General features: G+C 50.2%; 1 pseudogene; it reads left to right on the top strand.

Annotated features, from left to right (window-relative positions):
• Nucleotides 1-21,262: 21,262 nt before the first annotated feature.
• On the top strand, nt 21,263-22,858 carry LOC144159829 (uncharacterized; annotated as a pseudogene).
• Nucleotides 22,859-24,893: the final 2,035 nt, after the last annotated feature.

Raw genomic sequence — 24,893 nt, 5'->3', positions numbered from 1 at the left:
CAACATGGCTTCCGCAAAACCTTCTCTTGTGAAACCCAACTTATTTCCTTTAATCATAAACTTAACATCATCCTTGATCGTTGTTCACTGGCAGACTGTATTTTTCTATATTTTTCCAAAGCATTTGAAAAGGTATCAGACAAGCTATTACTTCTTAAATTAAGCAAATTAAGTCTTGGTCGCGATCTTTCAACATGGCTGGAGCACTTTCTTTGCAACCGAACGCAGTTTGTTACTGCTAACAATTTCAACTCTCCCTTTAGTACTGTTCATACCGGCGTCCCTCAGGGTTCAGTTTTAGGTCCACTTTTGTTCTTAACATATATTAACGACCTTCCCTCTTGTGTTTCTTCCAACATTCACTTATTCGCGGACGACTGCATAATATTTAGAGAGATTAATGATATAAATGACGTTCACATTCTGCAGACTCACATGAACGCAATTTCAAACCGGCGTGACACGTGGCTGATGGACCTTAACACTATCAAATGTAAAGCAATGCGAATTTCTCGCTCCTTATCTAGTCCTGTTACGTACTATTTTAACACTTCCCTCTTGAGTCAGTGACTTCTTACCGCTATCTTGGTGTTCATATTACTGCCTGCCTCACCTGGTAACTTAATATTAACACGATTATCAACAGTGCTAACAGACCATTGGGGTATCTTCGCCGTAATTTCTCTTCCGCACCTATGCCATTAAAACTAACGTTATACAAAACATTAGTCCGTAGTAAATTAGGATGCGCCTCTTCCATATGGGATCCCAGTACTGATAACTTAATTAGCTCCTTAGAATTAGTACAGAATAACTCCACTCGTTGCATACTGCATAACTACAACCGTGCCGCTAGCATAACGCCCATGAAAAACACATTGCACCTTCCTTCCCTTGCATCGCGTCGTCAATTTTCTCGCCTATGCCAATTTCATAAAATATTCATTCACAGTTCTCATCTGCGCACCGAACTCATACTTCCACCAATGTGCATTTCCCCATGAGTCAATCACGTACATAAAGTTGGAAGCCAGCCCTGCCAAACAAGAGCTTGCCTTCAGTCCTTCATACCACGCACTTCAAAAGAATGGAGCCACCTTCCCGGACCAACAGCCACCATTGCCGACCACCAACTTTTTCGTACCGCACTAGCTAATTTGTATACACAGGAACCTAACAAGCCTGAACTCATCGAATCAATTTTGTATTTGACCTGTATCTTTGTATCCACTACTCTCTTTAATGCTTCTAGCCTTGAGGGTAAATGGAAATAAATAAATAAATAAATATATAAATAAATAATAACATTTTAAACATTTCCTCTAAAATAGGTATTTTCTGTAAGGCACTGGTGTAGAGCAACGAAGCCTACTTTAATAGGGGTCAGTGTCAGAGTTTTGTGGGGAAATATTCACAAAATGATGGGGTATTCGTGGTCTGCGGAACAGAAACAGAAACTATGCGGCACACAGTGTTAGAATGTGAGGGTATTCATCCAAATCTACATGAAGGGAATATTGGGCTTCCAGAAGCCCTAGGATTTAAGGGTATCACAGGGGAAGTTAACTTCAAGGCTGTCGAGGGGACGAAAAGAAGATTAGAATGCTGGTGGACGAAAATCAGAGAGGGGAATATTGCCTAGGACAGTTACCACCTGTAACAGGGAAAAGAAAGTATTTCGGGCCTAATAAGCTTTAGTGCCTGCCCTAAGCAGCGCTAGTATTAAACCAAGAGTGTAAAACATGGTTATATTAGTCCTTTTCCGTAAGATGACATGTCATCACCCCGCTTCAAAGGGGAAACCAATAGCAATCATCAATCATCATCATCAGTGTATAGCACCTTCATATGGATACATAGGGTTCTTAGGGAGGTACTTAAGAATATGCCCCAGAGCCTTCATATTATGCTATCAAACTGCTTATATTGCCCTTAAAATATTATTTCCCTCAGTGCACTTGCATAGTGTTGTCGCCGCCTTTAAAGGGGCTCAGTGCATAGCGAAGCGGCTTACGCATTTATTCGGCAATTCCTTCTTGGGATGGAGTCCCTGCATCTTATTTTGCAGTGCAGCACTGAAACAACACTATGCTACATGTTAGAGATACAGGTATGTCGCCAATGTCACTTCAGGTCCACTGAAGCCAAGTTTTGGAAAAAAGTTTTCTTGGTGGAGCACAACTTTCAGGACTTAGAAGAGCAAACGAAGAACAGCAGCAAGGGGATCTTACTGTGCGTGGACACAGAGGCCCAATCATCGTTCCCTCGTCGGCTTCATTCATGAAGCGAACCTTTTCATGTTCATCTGATCCCCTTTCATCATCACCGATTTGATCACAAATCTTCATCTATGCCTTGTGGCCAGATAAAGGGCAAACAAAAGCTAATTTTTTAGGTGCTTCGTAGATTTTTCTTTCCGTGACAATGCGAAAAAAGCAAACAAGCGACCAACAAAGGACCCCAAGTTCAATCGTATGACGCGCATTCAGAAGGAAGCAATTTGGAACATCTCCCGCTAGGAGGCCAGTTTGTGAAATCAATTCCTTCCCATTGAAAACACGCAACTTGTGTGCTATAAATGTCGGGAGCTTAGAGGAGCCATTACACTGATGACAACCTCGAGGCGAACTTGAGAGAAGGTTTGAACGCAACAGTTTGTTTGAAGTGAGGTCGGCCCCTCGACCTTATGGCGCCCTTCACAATAGCGACCTTTAGGTAAAAATTGGGCCGAAGTCCGTGAGGTCACCTGCCCATTTTTGACGCTGCATACGCAACACGCGGTGCGATCTGCCAGTTTACTCCTTTAGATCAGAGATGGCGCCCACGGAGGGCCCGAATGGAGATCAGTGGGCCCGGCAGATCAGCCTGCTGTTGCGGGAGCTCACAGCAGGCCGGCGACGCAGGCCGTGATCGCGGCCAAGGGCGTCGGAGCGCCGACCTTGGTGCCCTTTACCCTGCCGTGCGCCCCGATGGCCCCCATTCATGTGCGCCGCCGCATCGCAATCAGGTTGCGTGCGTAGCGAACCGGCCGCTCGGAGCATCTCACGGCGGGATTCTTTCTTGGAGACGCCCGAAAATGTCGGTTCACGCCGCGGTGGTCATGCAGTGTTCACGAGCAGGAATTTTCACGCGCGAGTAAGTGCCCCGTCAGTGAAATCGGCGGAATTAAGTCGGAGGCTGCCGAGCTGGGAGAGGGAAGCGAGCGCCCGATGAGGGCGAGTGCAAGTGGAGAGGACGAGCACGCTACCAGCAGGAGAATGGAAAGGAAGTTCGAAGCGAACGCACCTCACAAATAGCCCACCAAGAAAGCTTCGCAACACTCCCACACCAGCAGGCGTTCCGGTGTACACCCTTAGGGGAGGCAAACTACGCCTGCTGGCGGACTGTCCTTCCTATTTTTTTGTAACAATAAATACATTCATTCATTCATTCATTCATTCATTCATTCATTCATTCATCCATTCATTCATTTATTCGACCCGCTACACGCACCGCTAAAGTGAAGGCGGACGCGCCTTCTGATATAAAACACAAATGGGTCATTCCATGCCAAACGTCCCAGCCGTAAAATCGAACATCACGGATTTGCTCAGTAAAAATTGTGGGTCATCCTCGCATGGCCCACAATGCTCCCTGAAAGGGTTTTTGTCCAAAAAAAATTGTTCTTTCTCTAGCGGCCCTTTTACCTCCAGTGTTTAAAGCGAACTTACGTCTGTGAAAAAATTCATAAAAAAGTAATTTCTCTTACAATGGCCACCATTTTTTGTGAACATCATGTTGAGACCCTGGGCTGCTCTATGCCGCATTTCAAAAATATTTTTCCTTTTCTTTGCTGTGATTACGCCATTCAGAAAATACACAATGTCGAGCATTTTCAAACATTTTTAGCAAATACGACACATTCTCTCAGCCAATGAAGCATTTGTACCTGTGTCTCAGCATTGTGGAAAATTGGTAAAAACTATATTTACACTGAAAAAAGGTGAAATGTGCGAGAAAACGTTTGTCAAACTTGGAAAAATCTCCTTTCTGGCCCATATTCACCTTGAAATTGCGCATTCTTGTGCTCGTAGTAAAAATAACAAATACAAGCCATTCACTAGCACAAATTATCGTAGTTTATTTCAGAAAGTTAAATCAGAACAGTTTTTGTTTTAGCAGAGAAAAAAAATTTTCAATTTGTACAGCGACACTACTTCGCCCCGTTGTTCCACACAGCGTCTTCTCTGCACGGCATGCACCTGCCTGCATGAAAAAGGCGCGAGCCAGCGGGTTTGCGCTACAAGAATACCTTTCGCCGCAATGGTATTCGTAGCGTCAGTACAGGAAAAGGAATATTTCGCGTGTTAGTGGGAAAAGTACAACGTGGAGCTAGCGGTGGTGCGCCCATTCTATGAGGACGGGAAACTCAACGACTGGACATCAGATGTGCATTTAAAGCATCGGGTTATGCAATTCTCACTAACGCATACAAATAAATCCGTTTAACTAGATGACTCCGCCGCTGTTTACTTCGTAATTTTCGACATACTTAAAAGATAACACGTATAACATACCCTGCTTCTCTATGCACGTCCATGTCCAGCCAGTCGTTGAGTTTCCCGTGCAGAGAAGAGAAGACGCAGAGATGCCGTGCAGAGAAGACGCTCTGCGAACAACGGGGCGAAGTAGTGTCGCTATACAAATTGAAAAATTTTTTTCTATGCTAAAACAAAAACTGTTCTGATTAAACTTTCTGAAATAAACTACGATAATTTGTGCTAGTGAATGGCTTGTATTTGTTATTTTTACTACGAGCACAAGAATGCGCAATTTCAAGGTGAATATGGGCCAGAAAGGAGATTTTTCCAAGTTTGACAAACGTTTTCCCGCACATTTCACCTTTTTTCAGTGTAAATATAGTTTTTACCAATTTTCCACAATGCTGAGATACAGGTACAAATGCTTCATTGGCTGAGAGAATGTGCTCGTATTTGCTAAAAATGTTTGAAATTGCTCGACATCGTGTATTATATGAAGGGCGTAATCACAGCAAAGAAAAGGAAAAATATTTTAAAAATGCGGCATAGAGCAGCCCAGGCCCTCAACATGATGTTCACAAAAAATTGTGGCCATTGTAAAAGAAGTTACTTTTTTATGAATTTTTTCACAGACGTAAGTTTGCTTTAAACTCTGGAGGTAAAAGGGCCGCTAGAAAAAGAACAAAATTTTTTTGGACAAAAACCCTTTCAGGGAGCATTGTGGGCCATGCAAGGATGACCCACAATTTTTACTGAGCAAATCCGTGATGGTCGATTTTACGGCTGGGACGTTCGGCATGGAATGACCCAAATAAAAGCACAGTAATGCGCCCTCTTCCCCTCCCTCCCGGGAAAGAGCCACACGAATTAATCAAAACTGCAGGTTTGCGGTGACGCCGTGGACCCGTGGACAACCGTCAGCTGCCGATCACATGCACACCGCAGCGTGCTCCGGGCACGAGCTGAACTAGCGTCACTAAATAAAGGCTTTTAGAGTTTAGTTTTTTAAGCTTGCTTTGACTGAAGTGCACTGATCGTATTTTTCTTTCTTTCTCCTTCTATTTATTTTTCCTCGTTTCAGGCTACGTATTTAGTTATTTGTGTTTGCATCAAATTTTGTGTTTCATCCTCTGCGCCACCGCTTAAGGCCATTGGCTGGTGGTGGGCACGTAGAAATAATGATGATGATGATGATGATGATGATGATGATGATTGTTATGTGCCGCCGGGATTTTTATTGGTCGGTCGGCACCACATGCAAATATTTTTTTTATATATGGGCGCAACCATTTTGTTTCCGGGCGCCTCTCTCTCTCTCTCTCTCTCTCTCTCTCTCTCTCTCTCTCTCTCTCTCTCTCTCTCTCTCTCTCTCTCTCTCTCTCTCTCTCTCTCTCTCTCTCTCTCTCTCTCTCGCCAGAGCGGCCGGTCGCACTCTGCCCGTCACAACCGGCGGCGGTTCCATTAGGAGAGATGGCAACACTGCAAGCCAGAAACAAAATGGCCCCCAGACGCTTCCGGGTGCACGAAGTGGCGGTACTCTTAAGCGTAGCTTATTTAGTGATGCTAAGCTGAACCATGCAGTCGTAACGCGCCGGCTACACTGCCCATGAGGCTTCCGCGTAACGCTTATTGATGAAATAAAACGTCACTGCAATATTTTTAATAGTCTCTCTTGGGGCACATAAATGGGAAATTTTTGGTGTGCTTTCACTCGATTCAACCGCCCCGCACGGCCAATAATATTTGGACGAATGCATGGACAAGAAGCGTATACAGTTAAACCTGGATATAACGAAGTTGACTAAAATTCGCAATTTCTCGTTACATCCAGGTTTTCGTTACATGCAGGTTTCTGCTTAAGGCTCGCGTGAACGAAGCAGAAACGAAACCAAAATGCTCAACATCAGTGATGGTGAACTCACCCTTAAGGATTTATTTCACGAAGAAAAAATGTGTGGCCAACTGATTTCCTACAAACGTAGTCACTACACGGCACTCCAAACAGGCAAGGTCGCTTACACCCGTATTCACGAACGTAACTTTAGTATCACTTATGCCTTTGACACTTTATGGTGCCTTAACCTCTTTTTAGGACCAAACTTATGCTGAAAAGGCGCCTTTTTGCGAACTTGGTGCTCTTTTCCGCTCTCAAAATTGTTGAGAAGGTGCTAGCTGGGATGCTGTACCGGGCGATGACTTTTTTTTTTTTTTTCGCCGGCGGAGACGGCATTTAAAATTGCGAGCCTGTCCTAAAAAGGCAAAACGTTTTTTTTTTTTTTCTGGCAACAGAACTCATCGCCGACGAACCAACACCACAGATATCAGGGGAGACTCGCGACTACACGCCTACAGGCAGGCCTAGCACCTGACGGACACCACGGAAAAGGCACGGTAGTTTACGGTGCGGGCGAAGTTCGCTAAATTAGTGCATTTCTCCAGCCCATGTTTCAGAAAAAGTGCAAAAAACAATGCCTCATCGGCGTAGCGAATTCTTTATGTCAACGTTAACCGTCGCAACGGCTTCGTTACATAAGGTCCCAAACACACGCGTTTCAATGGGGCTGGCAAGGAATTAGTTACATAGAGGCTCGTTACATCCAGGTTTAACTGTATAGGAAATACTGTTCCAAAGCACTAAAACTGTTCGCATGGTTCATGCATGTCCACATTATTCAGCGGAAAGGAAACGTCAAGCGCATGTGCGGAAAAATTCTAGTACATAGCCGAGAGGTACCAACGTTCCTTTAATTAGGAGGAGGACAGGCTGTTACGTGGCAGGGGCGGCAGAACCGTCTTTCGACGACGTTTGCAGCATAGCACGCAGGTACGCGGCCTTTTCTTCCCCCCGAAGAAAATCTGTCGCACAAAAGAATTCTTCACCCATACTTTTCGCCGACTGCTGAAGCGCCGTAGTAACTATTGAAAATTTGCGGTCAATGGCGTGTAATGAGCGTCATCTTTTTTTCTTTTTTTCCGGTCGGCCTTGCCGGGGGCGAGTACGAGCTTTGCCGCGGGTTTTATTAGGAAGGAGAAAGATAAAAATTCTTATGCATTATTCAGATCTTCAAATGTGAAAATAAAAAAAAATCTGACAGCACTGTTTTGGTTCCGGGGGAGGGAGAGGAGTGGGGGGGGGGGGGGGGCTGTAATGTGATGGCGTTATTATTTTGACGGAGCTGCATACCTGAGTCGGTTGGGGACGAGGAAAAGACGGCGTAGTTTGTGGACACGCCTACCACCCCCCTCCACGCCAGGCCTCAGGATGGCCCCAACAAAACGGGGCATGAAGTACTAAACCGTGGATCAGATTAACTAAAATCATGCAGCCCCCCCCCCCCCCCTCCCCACCTCCTGTCTAACGAGGACAATAGTTGAACACGAATCTTTTTCGTGACGGATTCTTCGGTTGTCGTCTGAACACCATGCACCCCTCTAGAAATCCAAACCGCTTCGGCCATGTCGAAATGGAGCAATCTGCTAGACGCCGGCTTCCTAACGCGAGGGAGCCAGGTTCGATTCCGGCCACGGGAACAAATTTTTTTTTCCTTTCACTTCCCCTGCGATCATTCATTATCATTGCCAGAGAAAGTTGGCTTTCCTGCAGGGCATTCTCGCGTTACAGACGCCATGAGTGAGAACACTAATGCTTCACTTTAGAATCACCCGCCTAGCGGCGACTACGGGAAGGGCTACCGTGCTTGTCCCCTCCAGCCCTGGCAGCAGGTGGCAGAGCGGTTTCTGCGGCGCCCCAGTTGCGGTAGAGGAAGCCGCGCGTCTTCTTTCCCTGCGACGGCGGCATGCATGGCGAGGGGGCCGTTCTCTGCGGGTTTGGATGTGCGGCTGGCTGCAGCCGCCTGGGCGTGAGCGCGGACGCTTTCAGGAGCACTTGCTGCCGAACGGCACTTGATCGGGCAGCCCGGCAGGAGGAGGAGGAGGAAATAACTTTATCGACTCTAAAGAAGGGGCCTATTCAGGGGTCGCCCTTTTAACTGCGACAGTATATATCTAACCCCCCATGTTTTCATTCCGGTGAAACCGATTGACTCAGCGCAGCTCCTGGGTTCCTCCTGGCCACGGCTGACCCCTCTTTCACAACTGTTATTCCCCTCGTCACCACCGAGTCCTCTTTCACAAGTTCCGCAATCGGGTGACAACGGCGGTAGACTGCGGAGAACCAAGAGAAGCTCGAATGGGCGGATAAACGACCGAAAGCCGCCGCTGTTGCCTCCCCAAATTCCACATCGCCGAGTAGCTCGAATCCCGCCCCGTCAAAGAGAAACTTGGCCGGTTGGAACGCCGGCGTGAGCCCATAATTTTCCTCCAGCTTAGACGGCTTTCCGAGCGACATTTTCACCATTGTATTTCACGCCTAAGTATGCGCCCATCACCGGTTGCCAGTTATGCGTCCACAAGTCAAGGCGGCAGGAGGGCGGCGTGTGCGCACAACTGGGCTTCATGCTGCTGGCGATAACATGCCCGCGGTGCTGGAGGGAGAGTTAAACGCGAAAGTCTCATGACTCAAAGCGCCCTGTCTGCTGTCGGTGTGGGTCTGGGTTGGTGTGTAACACCGACAGTTATATGCGTACAACGGGGGAGGGAAACGGAGAGGCACATGTTTGTCCGCTGGAATGCAGCTCAAGGCCCCCAAGGTTTTAACTGGCTATGGGCCGGACGCATGTTGTTCGCATGGAAGAGGAAGAGCGGGAATTGAGCGTCGGCCCGAACAAGCGCGAACGGACGCGAAAACTACGCAAAGCCGCATTCACCGCCGTTGCCGCCTCAGGTCCTAGCTCGTCGAGCAACTGCGAATCCCTTCCGATTGACCGATAGTCAGTCAGTCAGTCAGTGAAAACTTTATTACACACCAGTCAAAATAGGAACGTCGACGTGAGCCCATATTACTTGTTCAGCGTAAGGAGCTTTCAGAGCGACATTTTCCACGGTGTCTTTCACTTCTAAGCGCGCCCATATAACCGGTTGCCGGTTTATGCGTGCATGGGGTGGGGGTAAATGGAGGGGTGGGGGCGCGCACGCGCAGCTATAGGTTTCATGCCCTTACTGATGACATATCCGTTGTGCTGGCGGGAAATTTAAACGTGGGCCTCAAGTGATCCAATGTGACCTGAGCGCATTGGGTTGGTGTGTTACACAAAAGAAGCGGGAGGGAAACAGACAGCTCCATGTTTGTTCGCTAGAATAAAGCTCGGGTCATTCCAAGTGTCATTCAGTCAATAGGATAGAAAGTATGCTCAATCGCAAATTACAAACTTGTTTTGTTTCGTGCAACCCGTGGACCGCGTACAGCTTCGCTGGTCATCCTTCTTCACAGAGTGGAAGGACGCTGATTTCTTCTTCTCCTCCTTCTCCATCTATTTGTACATGGACGGCACTGCATGCGTGCTTCTACGAACGTATATCTAACCGGCGCAATGGCAACTAGCATTCGGAGCTTGGGAATATATGTCTAACATCGTGATGCCATGTCCCTAAAATGTATACCTTCAAATTTCACTTTCTATTTTATGCGCAGGTCACTGGCGTAAAGCAACCGCGCCCCATCTGTAACGCATTCAATCATTCGACAGCAGAAAGGGAGGAAATCGAGGCATTGAAGGAACGCTTAGCTACAATCATCGTCTGTCGATGCTGCATCATTATTATGTTTTACATGAATTTAAAAAGATCGGAGATTTACAACGCAATGCTAATGATAACTGTCCCCGCTTTTTTTTTTTTTTTTTGCAATCACGATGCGCAACTGCGCACAATGAATGTGATAGTGAATGAGAGTACGCTCGCTAGTATTTTTGCAGAATTATTAATCAGGTGTCTCAGGCCCGAAGGCGCTCGAAGAAACGTGGCAACATGCCAGTATCGCAGCGCTGCTTTCGTCCCAAGGAAAAATCTCTGCTGCTTCCAGGGTTTTCTTTTCGTTTTTTAAATAATGTCTGCTTAGTATATCAAAAATAAGATACATTGTCGAATCCTTCGGTATAAACCGAAGTTCCCCCGTAAAAAGACGTGTGAATGAACTTGAGTATGCACAAATGGCTTCGCTGAAATTTAATTAGGTGATTTCCGCAGTCACTGCTCGATCGAAAAGTAAAGGTTGCGCATTAAAGGTTATTATGTGACTATTACTATTTGATAAATGTGGTAAAATGCACTGCTCATGAACACCTTTTTTTCTAAATATTTTTATTTTTAACAGTCTGCGTTGAGGGCTACACACTTGGTTCCCGGAGCTCCCAATTTTCGTTCCCATCGAAAAGTTAGGAATCGCAGTGTGCAGCGAAATATACGCATTGACGGAGGTGATGGCACTTTCAATGAACAAAAATGTTCACCCGTCAAACCGTATTTTCAAGTTTGCGAACAAGGACACAAACGGGGTCGAGTCCGGCGAATAGGGAGAGTGGGTGAGGAATCAGCTGGAAGACAGATTCACACTGTTTTACCATTGCGACTGTATATTTCTTGGACAGCGCGATGTCATGGAAAAGCAGTGTCCGGTGCGCTAGCCTGAGCTGTCTTTTTTTTTTTTTTTCGCTACTGTTAAGCAGCCCCAGAATATCGCACAATCCTCGCCTTTCGTTGTTTTTTGCCATTATGAAAGCTGTTGATGGGAATTATTCCTTGGCTGTCTCAAAAAAAAATAATAATAATAATCAGGCGATTCATCCATGTGGCCGACGCAGTGGTATTTGCTTCCCTCGCAAGGTGCCCTTTTACCTGGTACTGTATACTGCTTTGCTTGTACTGCTGCTTCGGCTCGAGCGTGTAGTGGTGAAACCCTGTTTTGGCCTCGGTCACGCATCTACGCGAAAAACCCTCTGGATTGCGATTAAGTATAGCTGCACACTTCATGAAAACGTTATTTTGCCTGTGCGGACAGTGAGCAGTCGTGGCACCAATCGCGCACAAAACCTTTTTAGGTGCCTTAGGACCGCACAATGTCCGTCCGCGTCCGTGCACATGGCATTTACATTCACAAAAAAATCACACAGGCACCGGCAGGACTCGAGCCTGGGTCTGGTAGACCAGACAGTTAGTGTCAGTCGTCTTACCCATTGGGCTACCATTGTGAGTTAGCACCCCGGAGTCAAACGGCTTACTCCCTCGCCTGTAACGGTGCGGAGTACTTCAGGACCTCCCAATGTCTCACCGCGTCCATCCATGCCACACCACCATCAAGCGACAATCAAGCGAAATTCGATTTCAGCCGTGAGCGGCAGTTTCATTTAGGGAATAATCACGGTGCAACTCCCGGCTCAAATCGAATGACGGTCGCGGGCGCAAATCGGATGGCACTCGGGGCGCAACTTGGATGTCATTTCGAGTCCCCGTAATCCGCATCCTCGCCATGATCCAAGGGGTGGAGATGCTGCCATTTCATCTATAATTCTTCGGGCAGGATTTTGTGCACTTTTTCATTCGAGATTCCTGTGGTGACGGCAGTCTCGCGCACTGTCATTGGGTGGTCCTGCGTAATAATTCTACAAATTATTTTCCACTGTGCCCGGAGTGGTGACCTCAACTGGACGCGCACAGCGCGTGCTTCATCTTGAGTCCATCTCCGGCCGCGCTTAAAACTATTCATCCAAAAGTAAAATCTTGAACGCCGTGGTGCCCAGGGCCAACCACGCACGCCTAATTCGAATTGGATCCGTTCAGCCGCCCACTTAAAAAAAAAAAAAAAAAACTTGAGCAAAAACGTTCGATTGAAGCACAAACATGTTTCTTTATATTTTCGTGACATCGTTCTGACATATTCGCATTAAATGTATGTTAAACGTGGCCCATGCCGCACTTATCGATGATATCGGGTCCGACGGATGCTGGCCAGCCACGACGTCAGTGCACGAAATTTGGCGCCATCTCATGGAAATGTATTCAACTTATTAAACAACCCTCGTATGTAATGCGCTCGTTGTTGCAGAGTGTGCTTCTTTTCGAGTGAAGTATGATTTTTGTGAAGTTCCAAAACACACTAAACGGGGTCAGTTTTTTGGTCACTGCGCTACAAGAAACCACATGTGCAACAACTCCTCGGAAAAGCTTCGTGGTATGTATAGAATGCCTTTTCGAAGGTGCGTTACGAATTCTCGAACAAGATATATCAACACATACGGTCAACAGTCTCATAGCGCGGCGCGGAATAGCATCCGTTCTTTCTTTCGGGGCGCCGACGCGGCGGCAGCGGCCAAAGAGAGCTGTGCCGGGAAAGCGCGAAGAAAGCGGTGCCGCCGCGGGAGCGACTGGCTTCGCCGCAACGCGCGTGCTACCGGGTCCTGCACTTTTCCCACGAGAGAGTCGGTCGGTGAGACTTTTCGCCGGGGAACGGGACGGAAGCCCCGGTCTCGGCGGGCGACGCATGGGAGACCGCCGCGCCGAGTTCCCAGCAAATTAGCGGCCGGCCGCGCGCGTCACGGGGGCGTGCGGTCGCACTGGGAGGACTCTGCCCACTGGGGGAGGAGGGGGCGCTCGGACCACGGCCCGTCGCATGCGCGCTCATGGCCCATGACGCCGCTCAACTTTTCACTCTCCGACAAGTCGGATGCGCCGCATGTGATCCTTGGGTGTTCGTGAGCCCGCGAAACCTCCCCGCCACCGATGGCTTCAATCCTTCGCATCGAGCGGCGGATTCAGAAAAATTAGAGCGTTGGGAGGAGTGACAACCCTCCCGTGTATCAAATGTTTTCTGAACTTGAACTGGTATTATGCCGACAGTGCATGCCATTTTTGGCATACCCTTCTTGGCCGTGCTACGAGGACACCCTCCCGAGATGTACGGTCGGCCAGCGTCCGGTCCTCTTTCGGGCACCTGTGCGTCTACAGTTCGGCCCGAGCATGGCAGCGGTTCGATCCCCACTCAGACGCGCCCACCCCCGCCAGACGAGAGCACATCCGCAGGCGCGCTTGCCGCACGGCGGGCGGCGACAGCGCGACCAGACGAAAGTGTCGCCTGTCACCTCGCGAAGAAGGAGGGCGTATGTGGGGATGGGAATGGAGACGGCGCCGTGCGAAACACCCGGCGGAGGAGCCAAGGCCGTGTCGTGAGCAACGTTTCCCGCAAAACGCGTCACCGTTTTCGTCACGCCGTTTTTCCGACGTCGATAGACTCCATTGTTCTCCGTCGGGGAATACGCTGAACGCCGGGCTCGTGGTGCGCACTGCTGCAGCGGAACCGCCTGGCCGGGCTAAGCGCGACTCCCACGACATGCCAAAATTGTGGCGGCCGCGCTCGTAATTGCCTCGCGCGACCCCCTTTTCTCCCACAATTTGCCCCCGGCCGCTGAGAGCTCGGTTTCCGCGAGCAGCGCCCGTCACACGGGACTCCGAGCGGCGTGCGAAAAGGCGCGCGCTCCGAAGGGAATGCCTGCCGCTCGGGCTGCGCTATACATACGCCGCGAATTAACCTGCGCGCCTCATTAAGGACGCACCAGCCAACGCGCTTACCGCAGCCGTCCTCCAAGTGGCCACGCTGAGCGACGACCAGTGCGCAAGGACAGACGAGACAAAAGATCTCCGCCTGATGGCGAGGTGCTAACGCGGCTCCCACACGAGCTTCTCCTTTTAGTCAAGCCTGCCAGTAGAAAGCGTGTCTCTGCATGCAAGATGTGAATGCATTCTCCCCGAGATCGTGGCCATTGGTTGACTGCAATGCTGCGCCTCGCTTTTCCAAACAAAATTTCGTTAACGCGACGGGACGATGGCGATGTACGCGCACATCACGAGTAACACTCATCATGACCGTTAGCATTATTTTTCAACACTGATCATGATAATAACCATGACAGTATGTCTCGATCTACTTACTCATGCACACATGGACAATGTATATATTTTTTACTTGGGGCCAGGATACACCATATACCATGATAAAACGACCAAGCATACAGATACGAGCGGTTGGTTCGGCCAGTATGTCCCAAAATTCAATGTTACCGTGCTTGGCTGAAAATGTAACATGGTTCACTGGCCTGAGTGGAACAACAAAGTAGGTTTGTATGCGCATAAAGAGAAATTCCACCATCAACACGCCTCGACTGGGCTGATTAACTCAATCGATGATGAACCCTCCCTGGATCTGCTTCACCCCGCTGCCCTTGCATGAACCATCCCTGCGTCAACGAAGCAAGGTACGGCAGTAACATTTCATTCCAAAAGCGAGGTCTGCGCTGACACATTACGAGCATAAATATACAGAACCCACGACCTCCAGAATACGCGTCTGGTCGTGGGTTCGGATCCCACCCGGCGGGCATGTTTCAAGTGCAGAGCACTTTAGGGGCTCGCCTTGTCGTCGTAGCTCGCTCGCTGGACCCAAGCAGAGCCACGCGGCGTTCCGTCGTAGCGGCTGTCGTCGCGGCGTAACCCAGAGGCTTCGAAAGCCAAACGGTTTATATAGTCATAAACGTTCCGAACTCGTGAACCGCGGGCGTGAACATCTCCCCGTTGTTTAGCGCAGAGAAAACTGCAGGTACATTTGAGGCGAAATATACGTAATTAACCACTATAGCCCCCGCGTTCATTTAGTTAAGAACTCTCGTTGGGTTGGCTTTTACGATAGTAAACGAAAAAAAAGTGGCAGTTCAAGAAAAAATGGCGTGTTCCAAACTGCGCAGTAAGGCGCCGGCACTTGCGGAATAAAAAGCAACCACAAAAAGAACAGACCTCCTGCGCTGTTTCAGGCAGGGGCGCGCGAGCACTGCGAAGGCGGCAAATTTGAAACGCGTTGGACAAACCTTCGTTCAATTCATCAGGAGAGGAGTGAGACAAGGTGGCGAGGAGCGTGGTGGGTGGTAGCAGTGAGCGGATAACGGCGCAACCGCCCATTATGGCGAATCACTGCTCTGCCCTTCCGACAGCTTTAACGTTGAGTAGAACGGCTTTAACTTTTTTGCACATTTTTATTTTGCATATAACAGGTTAAAACCACGCGGCAGAAATAAGGTGGGGGCGGGGGACCAGTGTCCACTTCTTCGAGGTGGGGTGGTCCCGAGGCCGGCTCTGCGAAGAAACGGCCAGGTTTCTTCAAAACCTCCGTCGTGTCGGCATCTGCGTCTGCGTCGGCGCTCAGATAGTCGTGGAAGCTCAGATTTTCGTGATGTTCTGACAAAACACATTATAAATTGCTCCTGTTTTAATATGTCGCTTTCTAGAAACATTTCGTTAAATCGGGAATGGCGCTGAATCTATTTTGTTAGCTCGAGTTAATAAAAGCATTGAGCCGTACAGGCACCTGCGGGGGGATCCGAATATGTTCGTTGGATCGGGAAATTCATAAGATCGGGTTTCGTTAGATCGAGTTTTGACTACAGTCGAACACGGATATATCGAACACGGGTATATCGAATTATTGTCTATATCGAACTCATGAATTGTCCCCTTGAAAATTCTGTGTAAAAGTATAGGAATTCGTACGTTTATATCGAACGGTATTTTTCCCGACATTGGGTATATCGAACGCCGCGCGAGCTGGAAGGTGCTCTTCGGCGGTCGCTGCACCCCCCGATTTCCGCGGTCGCTTAGTGCCTTATCCGAAACCCTACAGGGACAGAAGCCCGGGCCTCGGAGCGTCACGCTTGCTTTCTCATGGATAACTGCTCGGCCAACCAAACCACCTGCGAGCTCGACAACATCGAGCTCAATTTTCTGCCTCCAAACACAACAGCCAGGCTGCAGCCGCTCGACCGCTCGACTAAGTCGTTCAACGTTGGGTACAGGAGGCGACTCCTCGGTAGGATTTTGATGAACCTCCGCGTGGGCACCTAGCTTAAAGTTGACCAGCTGGGGGTCATACACATGATGACGGGTGCCTGGAACAGCGTAAAGCAGAGCGTGGCCAACTGCTTCCGGAAGGCAGGCTTCGTGACGTCTGAATTTTAGGAAGCTTGCGAAGACGGCGACGACGACGAAGAGGGCATGGACAACACCTTTCGCGAGCTGTCGTCCGTTTTCCCGGCTGCTGTTCCAGCCGGAGTGTCTACCGGCAACTTCGCGAACGCTGACAGGAATGTTTAGGCTGTTCCGAGCGCCGGTGAGGAGGATATCGTAGCTGCGGTTGCAGGAACCCAGGCTCATAGCTCGAGTGGCGAAGATCCTCCGGACACGGATGAGGCTACACGATCGTACTCCACCGGTGAACTGGCGGCTGCGTTCAGCTTCATTCGACGTAGTTGCGGCGACATGGAAGGAACTGGGCTGTCGCACCTGGATATCCTCGAGAAGATCGAGACCAGCGTCTTTAATTCCATATACAGGACGAAGAAGCAGGCCAAGATCAGCGATTTCTTTTCACGCAAATAAAGCATCCTGTTGCGTCGTTAGTGCGGACTTAGTTGTCATTCTTGAATGCGCCGATCGGTAAGTGGTCGTCCGCCACAGGTGACGTCTCAGAGCCCATATTTTTTATATCGAATTTGTCATATATCGAACTATTTCGCGATCCCCTTGGAGTTCGATATATCCGTGTTCCACTGTATATGCACCGACAGTCTGTCGTTAACAGCCTTGAAATAAATGCCGATTATCAAACTCACTGTTGTTCCTAGCAGGCTGTTAACGAGAGACTGTCGGTACATTTTTAAAGCACTGCAGAACTGGCCGTTGTTGGAGGACTTGCTGTATCATGCGAGGTAAATATCATGTTTGTATCGTCGGATTGAAGAATATCTATTTTACGTTATGGTTAACGGACACCATGCCGTTGGTATAAATATGTGGCTGCTTGATAGCAAAAAGTTTGGCCGCTACAAAAGTGAAGGGGCTGCCTCAAGGCCACCGCAATCTCGCTGGCTCGAACAAGGGTTCGTTTTCTGCGAAGTGGGGTTGATCTAACGGTATACGTCGTAGCCCAAAGTGACGTCATTATTGATACCGTACGTCCGCACGGGACTGAAAACGATTGATTTTAGGGTTTAACGCGCCGACGCAACGCAGTCGATGAGGCGCGCCATAGTGGAGGGCTCCGGATTAATTTTGACCACCTGGGGATCTTTAACGTGCGCCGAAATCTTGTACACACGGGCGTTTTTGCTTTTCGCCTCCATCAGAAAAGCGGCCGCCGCGGCCGGGAGACTGAAAACGATGTCACTTCAAGTCGCGACGACGCATCCAATACCGGTGACGTCATCAGCCATATCGTCGGTGCAGTGCAGCGTACAGAAGCTCCAGAGGGTATGGAGCAAGTGAATTCTAACACCGAAAAATGTCATTGCCAGCTTCGCTGATCTGCTACGTCTTACTTTGTGAGTGTCTCAACCACGACAGGCTTTATAGACCACGGCCTGTCCATGCTTGGCGATCCCCGTGCGCCGTTAAAATGTAGGAGAAGGTCAGAAAACCCAAAAAAGCCAAACAAGCTGAGCGGCTTCTGCTGCGAAGCTTATGTGGCTAAGGTTCCCTGTATTTTTGATGTCCGAGAACAAAAATTGGCCGCGTATCAGATCACTTCGCTAGAAAAGTGGTCGAAAGGCGATAGTCTTCAGCCACCGCTGCCACGTAACTGCTCCTCTTCTATCCCCACCCACCTCTCACGCTATTTTCCTCCCGTATTGCTTTTCCCGCGATAACAACGGCGGCGATTTGCTCAAGTCAATTCAATTTTCCCGCCATCTATTGACAAAAATAGCAGAAAAATTACGCCCACCTCCCCTCGCGGGAACCCTGGTGTGATGCGACGCTGAGGGGGGTTCAAGCGCAAGCGGAGAGCAACTGTCGACCGAAAAGCCGCCGGAGAGCGGCACACCGGTTATATGCGCAGCGCGCCCGAAGGAGACGAGACCGCGGAAGAGAGAGTACTGCACATGCGCCGGCGACAGTGTGTCTGCGCGGCTATGACGCAACACAATCCAACACAATCCCCTTTAATCCAATCCAATCTAAATCCAATCCAATCCAAGCCAAGTCAAGCCAATCCAATCCATTCGAATCCAATCCAATGCCCCTCGCTAGAGAGGGGCATCGGAGAGGAGAGGGGGTGAGCGGCGGAGAGCGCAGCTCGCGCGGCGAGGAGAATGGGGGAGGGGCGGACAACAACAACGCCGACGACGCTGCATGGACAAGGCGAGTGAGATGCAGACGCATCTAACAGCGCAATAAATGGGCGGGAGAAGGAAGGACAAAAGGGCGATGCGTCCATCCTTGTCCATTCGCTTTTAAATGCAGAGCATTTCAGTAACTCACGATGTCACCCGCGTTGTCCCGTCGTAGTCCGCACCGTCGTTGTCCGCACCCCTCCCCCTACACCATATAAAAGAAAATACTATCCGGCGCCTGGTTTCGATCCCTCGACCCTGCGGGCGGAACGCAATGTACATGGTGCTCTACCCACTGCGCCACAAAGCCGACACAGAATGGGAAGCTACGAACGCGCCTTATATCGTTGACTCATTCAAATTACTGCTGACGAGCGCTCTCTCGTCAGCAATTGCCACAAGTGCAACAACATTAACGTAACGGAAACTACTTAACGTCGTGCGCCCCCGGAAATGCTCTGCATTTGATCGTGCCCCTCGCGAGGAGGATGTTTCACTGCGTCGCCATGCGGAGAGTTTGCCACGCTTTAGTTTCAGTTCTTTCTTTGCTGGGGTGCCGACGAGCGGCGCCACCTCCTCGCACTTCGCCGCGGGAGGATCCGCGGCGGGGGCGAGAGATGGCGCTGGCGTCTCCGCGGCCGCGTCTGCGGCCTCCGCGGGCACCGGCGCCGGCGCGGGGTCATCGCCCTTCTTTAAAAGTTTAGTTCGCACGCCACGCAGGAACAATTTCTTTCTTTGGAAATGTACTAACCAGCCCAACTTTCTACCTATCGTCGCTGTTTGGCTTGGAATGCCGCCACGAGGTCTAGGCTCATGCGCGATCTCTTTTTGTACTTTCGGGTCAAAATATTGTTTTCCACGCGCATATTTATTTGCTAGCACAAATATCAAGCGCACATCTATTTTAATTAAAATCGCACTGCCTACTAGCATTTATGTATTGGTGTTTTTCCTCAAATATGCCTTATGTTTTCTTTCTGCTCCGCAATGTTGACAAGCATGAAGTATTCTACCATATTTAGTGGTTTGCAAAGGTTTTGCCTACATAAATTTCTCGTTTTAGAATTCCTTTATCTTTTGGCCAGGTGGCTGAATCGACAGACAGACAAAAAAAATTGGCTGGCGATTACAAAAATTTCCCCGCATTTCCCCGAGGGGAAGAATGTGAAAGTGCGAATGCAGGAGTTGAATTTGCGCGGTTCGGTAATATTCGCGAAAGAGAGATCACACACACACACACACACACACAACTACAAAGAAAGAAAGATGCATTTATTCACAGACACCTATTTGTGTTGTCGTTGTACTTGATTGCTAGAGCGGATCTCAGCTTTGAAATTTCGTGTCATTACTACTTTAAGCGGGTGCATTAGCCCTTCTCACGCCCGATTCCTGGCCAATCCCCCACGAGGGTATGTGCCATGCACAGACACCTATTTGTGTTGTCGTTGTACTTGATTGCTAGAGCGGATCTCAGCTTTGAAATTTCGTGTCAGTACTCCTTTAAGCGGGTGCATTAGCCCTTCTCACGCCCGATTGCTGGCCAATCCCCCACCTGGGTATGTGCCATGTCAGCGGCCAGGCAGCGCGCGCCCATCTCCCCCCGTTGCCAAGGAAGACGAGGAGATTCCTGGCCAATCCCCCACGGGGGAATGTGCCATGTTAGCGGCCAGGCAGCGCGCGCCCATCTCCCCCCGTTGACAAGGAAGACGAGGAGCGCGCGCACCCGCAGCTGTTGCTATGTGGACGGACGGCGGTCACCGGAATTCAGGGTCGCTTATAAAGTGCATTCGCACTTAAAACTCCCTAATGTGATATTTGGGCGCAGCAGCAGTGCGCTGACGCAGCACTCACTCGTGGGTTCTCTCGACGGCAGCGATGATGAGCATACTGCCCCCTCCCCACTCCACCGCACACTTCGAAAAAGAAGAAGAAGAAACACATTTATTTCGGGGCACAGTCAGTTGATGATGGTGGCCGCCGTTTCGGCGGCGACCGCGGTCGCCCGGGCGACCAGTGAAGCTCGACCCTCCTGGTCTAAGCAGCGCAACGCCTCCTCGCACTGCTCACACGTGGTTATTTTCGGGTAGGGATCTCTCCGCCATCCCCACATAAGGTGCTGAAGGGTGCCGAGGGACTGGCAGGCAGTACAGTCATGTGAAAGGTATAGGGCTGGCTGAATTAGGTGTAATCTAGAGGAATTGGGAAGTGTGTTCGTCTGTAAAAGACTCCATGTGTGTTCTTGCTGGATGGTGAGTTGTGTATGTGTCGGGGGGTATACACGGCGAGAGAGGCGGTAATGGGTGGTGATTTTATTGTACGTGATTATCCGGTCTCTAGCGGATCTGGCGCCATGGTAGGGGAAGGAGCTGGACCCGGCTCGGATGGTGAGTTCTCGAGCCATACTGTAGGCATCTCAAATTCCCTTCCAGGCCAGCATGCGCCGGAGCCCAGATTATTTCTGCGGGGGACGTTGGGGTGCTGTTGGAGAGTTTTGAGTGCCTGAGGTGAAATAAAGCCGGAGGAGAAATTTTTAACTGCCGTTTTAGAATCGGTGATGATTGTGGAGGGGGTCGGCTTTTTCGTTAGCGCTAATGCTACCGCCGCCTCTTCTGCTGTGGCTGGGTTGGCGGTGCGGATGGTCAGTAAGTTGCGCTATACCTGACTGGAAGGGCAATGGGAGACGATTGAGAAGGCAACATGCCACCGATATTCGGCTGCGTCGACGTAATGGACGTCATGTTTGTCGCGGTATTTGGCTCCAACAACCATGTCAACAAGAAAGCGAAAGACAACAAGAACGTTCGAGCCTCGGTCATCAAGGCAGCGCGAATGCCAGCCATTCCACTGGAGGAAAGCAAGATTGTGATCAGACCACGAGGAAGACTCGACATCACCAAGATTGGCGCCACGACCGTCGCCACGGCCATTCTTGCCGCGGCGAAGATTACGACTGAAGAGAGCGCATGGGACACCATCTGCCCGAACGCGCAACAAAACATAATGGTAGTCAGCATGCCCAAGGAAGAAAACGCCGTCCGCTACGCAAGACTGCAAACGATCAAGATTCAAGACAAGACCTTTGAAGTCAGCGGGTACCGCACGGCGCCGTACGACAGTGTGAAGGGCATAATCCGAGGAATCCCTGTCGACGCGAGCGCCGAAGAACTCGACAGAAACATTGTCAACCATAGAAACACACTCGCCGTATGCGCTAAACGAATCGGCAACACGACCACGATCATCGTAGCCTTCAGAGGACCCAAGGTACCGAACTTTGTCCGATACGGCATCACGCTCATACCGTGCCACCTGTACAGAAAGCAAAGTGATGTCTGCCACCACTGCGGCAGGGTCGGGCACCGCAAGGACGTGTGCCCGATGCCAACCAGCAGGATCTGCAGGGGCTGCGGCCAAGCAAACCCCAAAGAAGACCACAACTGCACCCCCAAATGCAAATTATGCGGTGGCGCTCACCCGACCGCCGCGAGAGATTGTAAAGCCAAATTCAAGGTACCCTACGTCGTCCGCAAGCGGCAGCGGGAGCGCCGAAAGTTCAGCAGCCAGCTTCCATCGGAGAGCGACTTCCCGCCACTAGACCAGCCAGCTGCGCGTAAGTCAAGGACGCCATCGAGAAACCGCGCACAGTCGAGAGATCGCAGTTTCAGGAGCCAGAGGAGAGACGTGCGAAAAGCGGAAACCCAAAGGTCACGGTCGCGCGAGAGAGTCAGTTGGGCCGACACTGCACGAGGTATCATGAAGACAAATCCGAGCGACAACACCAAGAAAGAAGACAAAACTTCAACCAAGGAACGACAGACCACCGAGGCCCTAAGACAGGAGAACGCGGCTCTGAGAGCCACCATCAACAACCTCACCAAAGAAATCGCGGAGATCCGCAACGCTCTCTGCAACGTCGAACAGTAAAGATCGAGCCCGAGCGGCAACAACAAGGGCGAAGAAACTACGGCCGCCGAAGACAAGGAACCGGCACCGAAGAAGAGGGCCATTCAATTGCGCGAGACCAAGAGCAACGTAAGCGACTGCAGCCCCGGCAGCAGCAACAAACACGTCGAGGCCAAACTCAACAGCCTGGAGGGTGTGATCAAGTCAATGAAGGAGGCCATAGGCGGCTTTCAAACGGAGAACGTCACCAGACTCAACAATCTGTAAAGAAGCGTGCAACTAATACTAAGCCACCCAACGTTCGCGCCCCTACAGCAGCCAGTCAACCAAGTGCCGCAACCCGGAGAATTCCGACTAGGACAACCATGACCACCAACTCCACAGGCATAACAGTGTGGCAGTGGAACTGCCGCGCCTTCGTCAAGAAGAGGGCAGTGGTCCAGCAACACATTGTGCACGCCGCGCGCAAGCCCGACGTGCTTATACTTCAAGAAACGCTAACGGACAAGCCGTCCCTTCCAGGCTACAGGGTGCACGCGGGCCCGCCCGATGGCAGAGGCCTGTGCACCCTAGTCAGGGAGGGACTCACCTTCGTTGAACACCGGCTAAGCAACGTCAGGATCGAACACATGCTCACCGAACTCATACCGACCAAGCAAAGAAGAAACAGCATCTTCATTTTGAACATATACAGTAACCTATCGCAGATACTGCAGAAGTTCAAATCCATTCTTCACAAGGCAAGCACGACGGCCGCCAGAGCACGATGATTGCGTGCGGTGACTTTAACGCGGTGGATACGGCGTGGGGCTACGTCAAAAGCAATGCGAAAGGCAGAAACCTATCCCAAGACGCGGCGGAACTCGACTATACCCTCATAACCGACCCGGCTCACCCAACGAGACTTGGTAACTCCGTGTCCCGAGATACCACCCCCAACCTCACGTTCGTCAAGGACAACGAACCGATCACGGTCACGTGGAGGAACACGCGGGTGAACCTCAGCAGTGACCACATGATCGTGGAAATCGTCGTACCGGAGCAGAGCAGTAATAACGTCAGGAAACATACGTGGATCGATTGGACCGCTTTCAGAGACACCAGAAATCAGGAGGAGGAAGAAAACACAGAAATCGATGACATCGAAATGTGGACCAACAAGGTTCTACAAGACGTTCGGAACACAACCAAGAGCATAGAAACAGACCTTGAAACGAACAGGATGGACAGCCAGCTGGTTCACCTCATCGAGGCCAAGCAGTCCATTTTCAACAGATGGAAAAAGCAACGTCTCAATCGTAGGCTACGGAAAAATTGCGATTTGCTAAACAGCTTCGTTGCTAAAAAACGATCCTGGCCGATCCCCCAAGTGGGTATGCGCCACAAACTGCGCAGGAGGCCGCCTGGTTCTTGCTGCGGCAGGAAACTAAACATCCCCCTCGCGAGGGGCACGATCAAATGCAGAGCATTTCCGGGGGCGCACGGCGTTAAGTAGTTTGCGTTACGTTAATGTTGTTGCACTTGTTGCTGTTGGTTGTTGTATTGTAATTAAATGAGGAGACGTCATTACGTGGTCACGTGGCATCATTTATTAGCAGGTGGGTATGACATCATTTATTAGCAGGTGGGTATGATTATTGTGGCGCAGTGGGAAGAGCACCATGTACCTCGCGTTCCGCCCACAGGTAGTGAATGCGTTGTATCAGCAGCTTCTTGACGTATTTTGAATGAGTCAAGGATATAAAGCGCGTTCGTAGCCCTCCATCCTGTGTCGGCTTTGTGGCGCAGTGGGTAGAGCACCATGTACCTTGCGTTCCGCCCGCAGGGTCTTGGGATCGAAACCTGGCGCCGGTAAGTATTATTTTTTTTAAATGCGAATGCATTTATTAGCCGGGGGTTGTCTTGCTCCGTTGGCCGGCGTGCGCCTGCATTCCTCCAGCGCGAGCGCACGTGAGCGCGCGCACGTGCGCTCGCGCCTCGTAGTTCTGCCTTCGTCGTCGTCGTCGTCGTAAATGCGAATGCATTTCTTTCGCCGTCGTCGTCGTCGTCGCACGTGCGCTCGCGCCTCGTAGTTCTGCCTTCGTCATCGTCGTCGTCGCAAATGCGAATGCATTTCTGGACGCGGCTATGGAAAGTGTGCGCGTGCGCTCCAAACCCTCTGACCCCATAGTCTTGGTTGGCGACTTCAACGTTGACGAGCGCAAGAAGAATGGCGAGTGGCTGGTCGAGTACATGCAGACCAGGCAAGGGCGTCCGCAGAACTTTTTGCAAGGGGGGGCATCCATTAGCGGGGGGGGGGGGGGGGGGTACGGTTGGATAGCACCAAAAAGGCGCTATTTGTGGTTACAAAAATTACAAACAGCGAATTAGAACCAGACTTGGCAGATATACATTGGATTTTATTACCGAACAAAGAAATAAAGTT

Source organism: Haemaphysalis longicornis, unplaced genomic scaffold (assembly GCF_048455015.1).
Source record: "Haemaphysalis longicornis isolate Haplotype H1 unplaced genomic scaffold, Haemaphysalis longicornis Haplotype H1 scaffold_1, whole genome shotgun sequence".
In the NCBI taxonomy this organism is placed as follows: Eukaryota; Metazoa; Arthropoda; class Arachnida; order Ixodida; family Ixodidae; genus Haemaphysalis; species Haemaphysalis longicornis.
The sequence above is the reverse complement of the archived record's forward strand: the minus strand, read 5'-3'. Positions and strand labels throughout refer to the sequence as shown.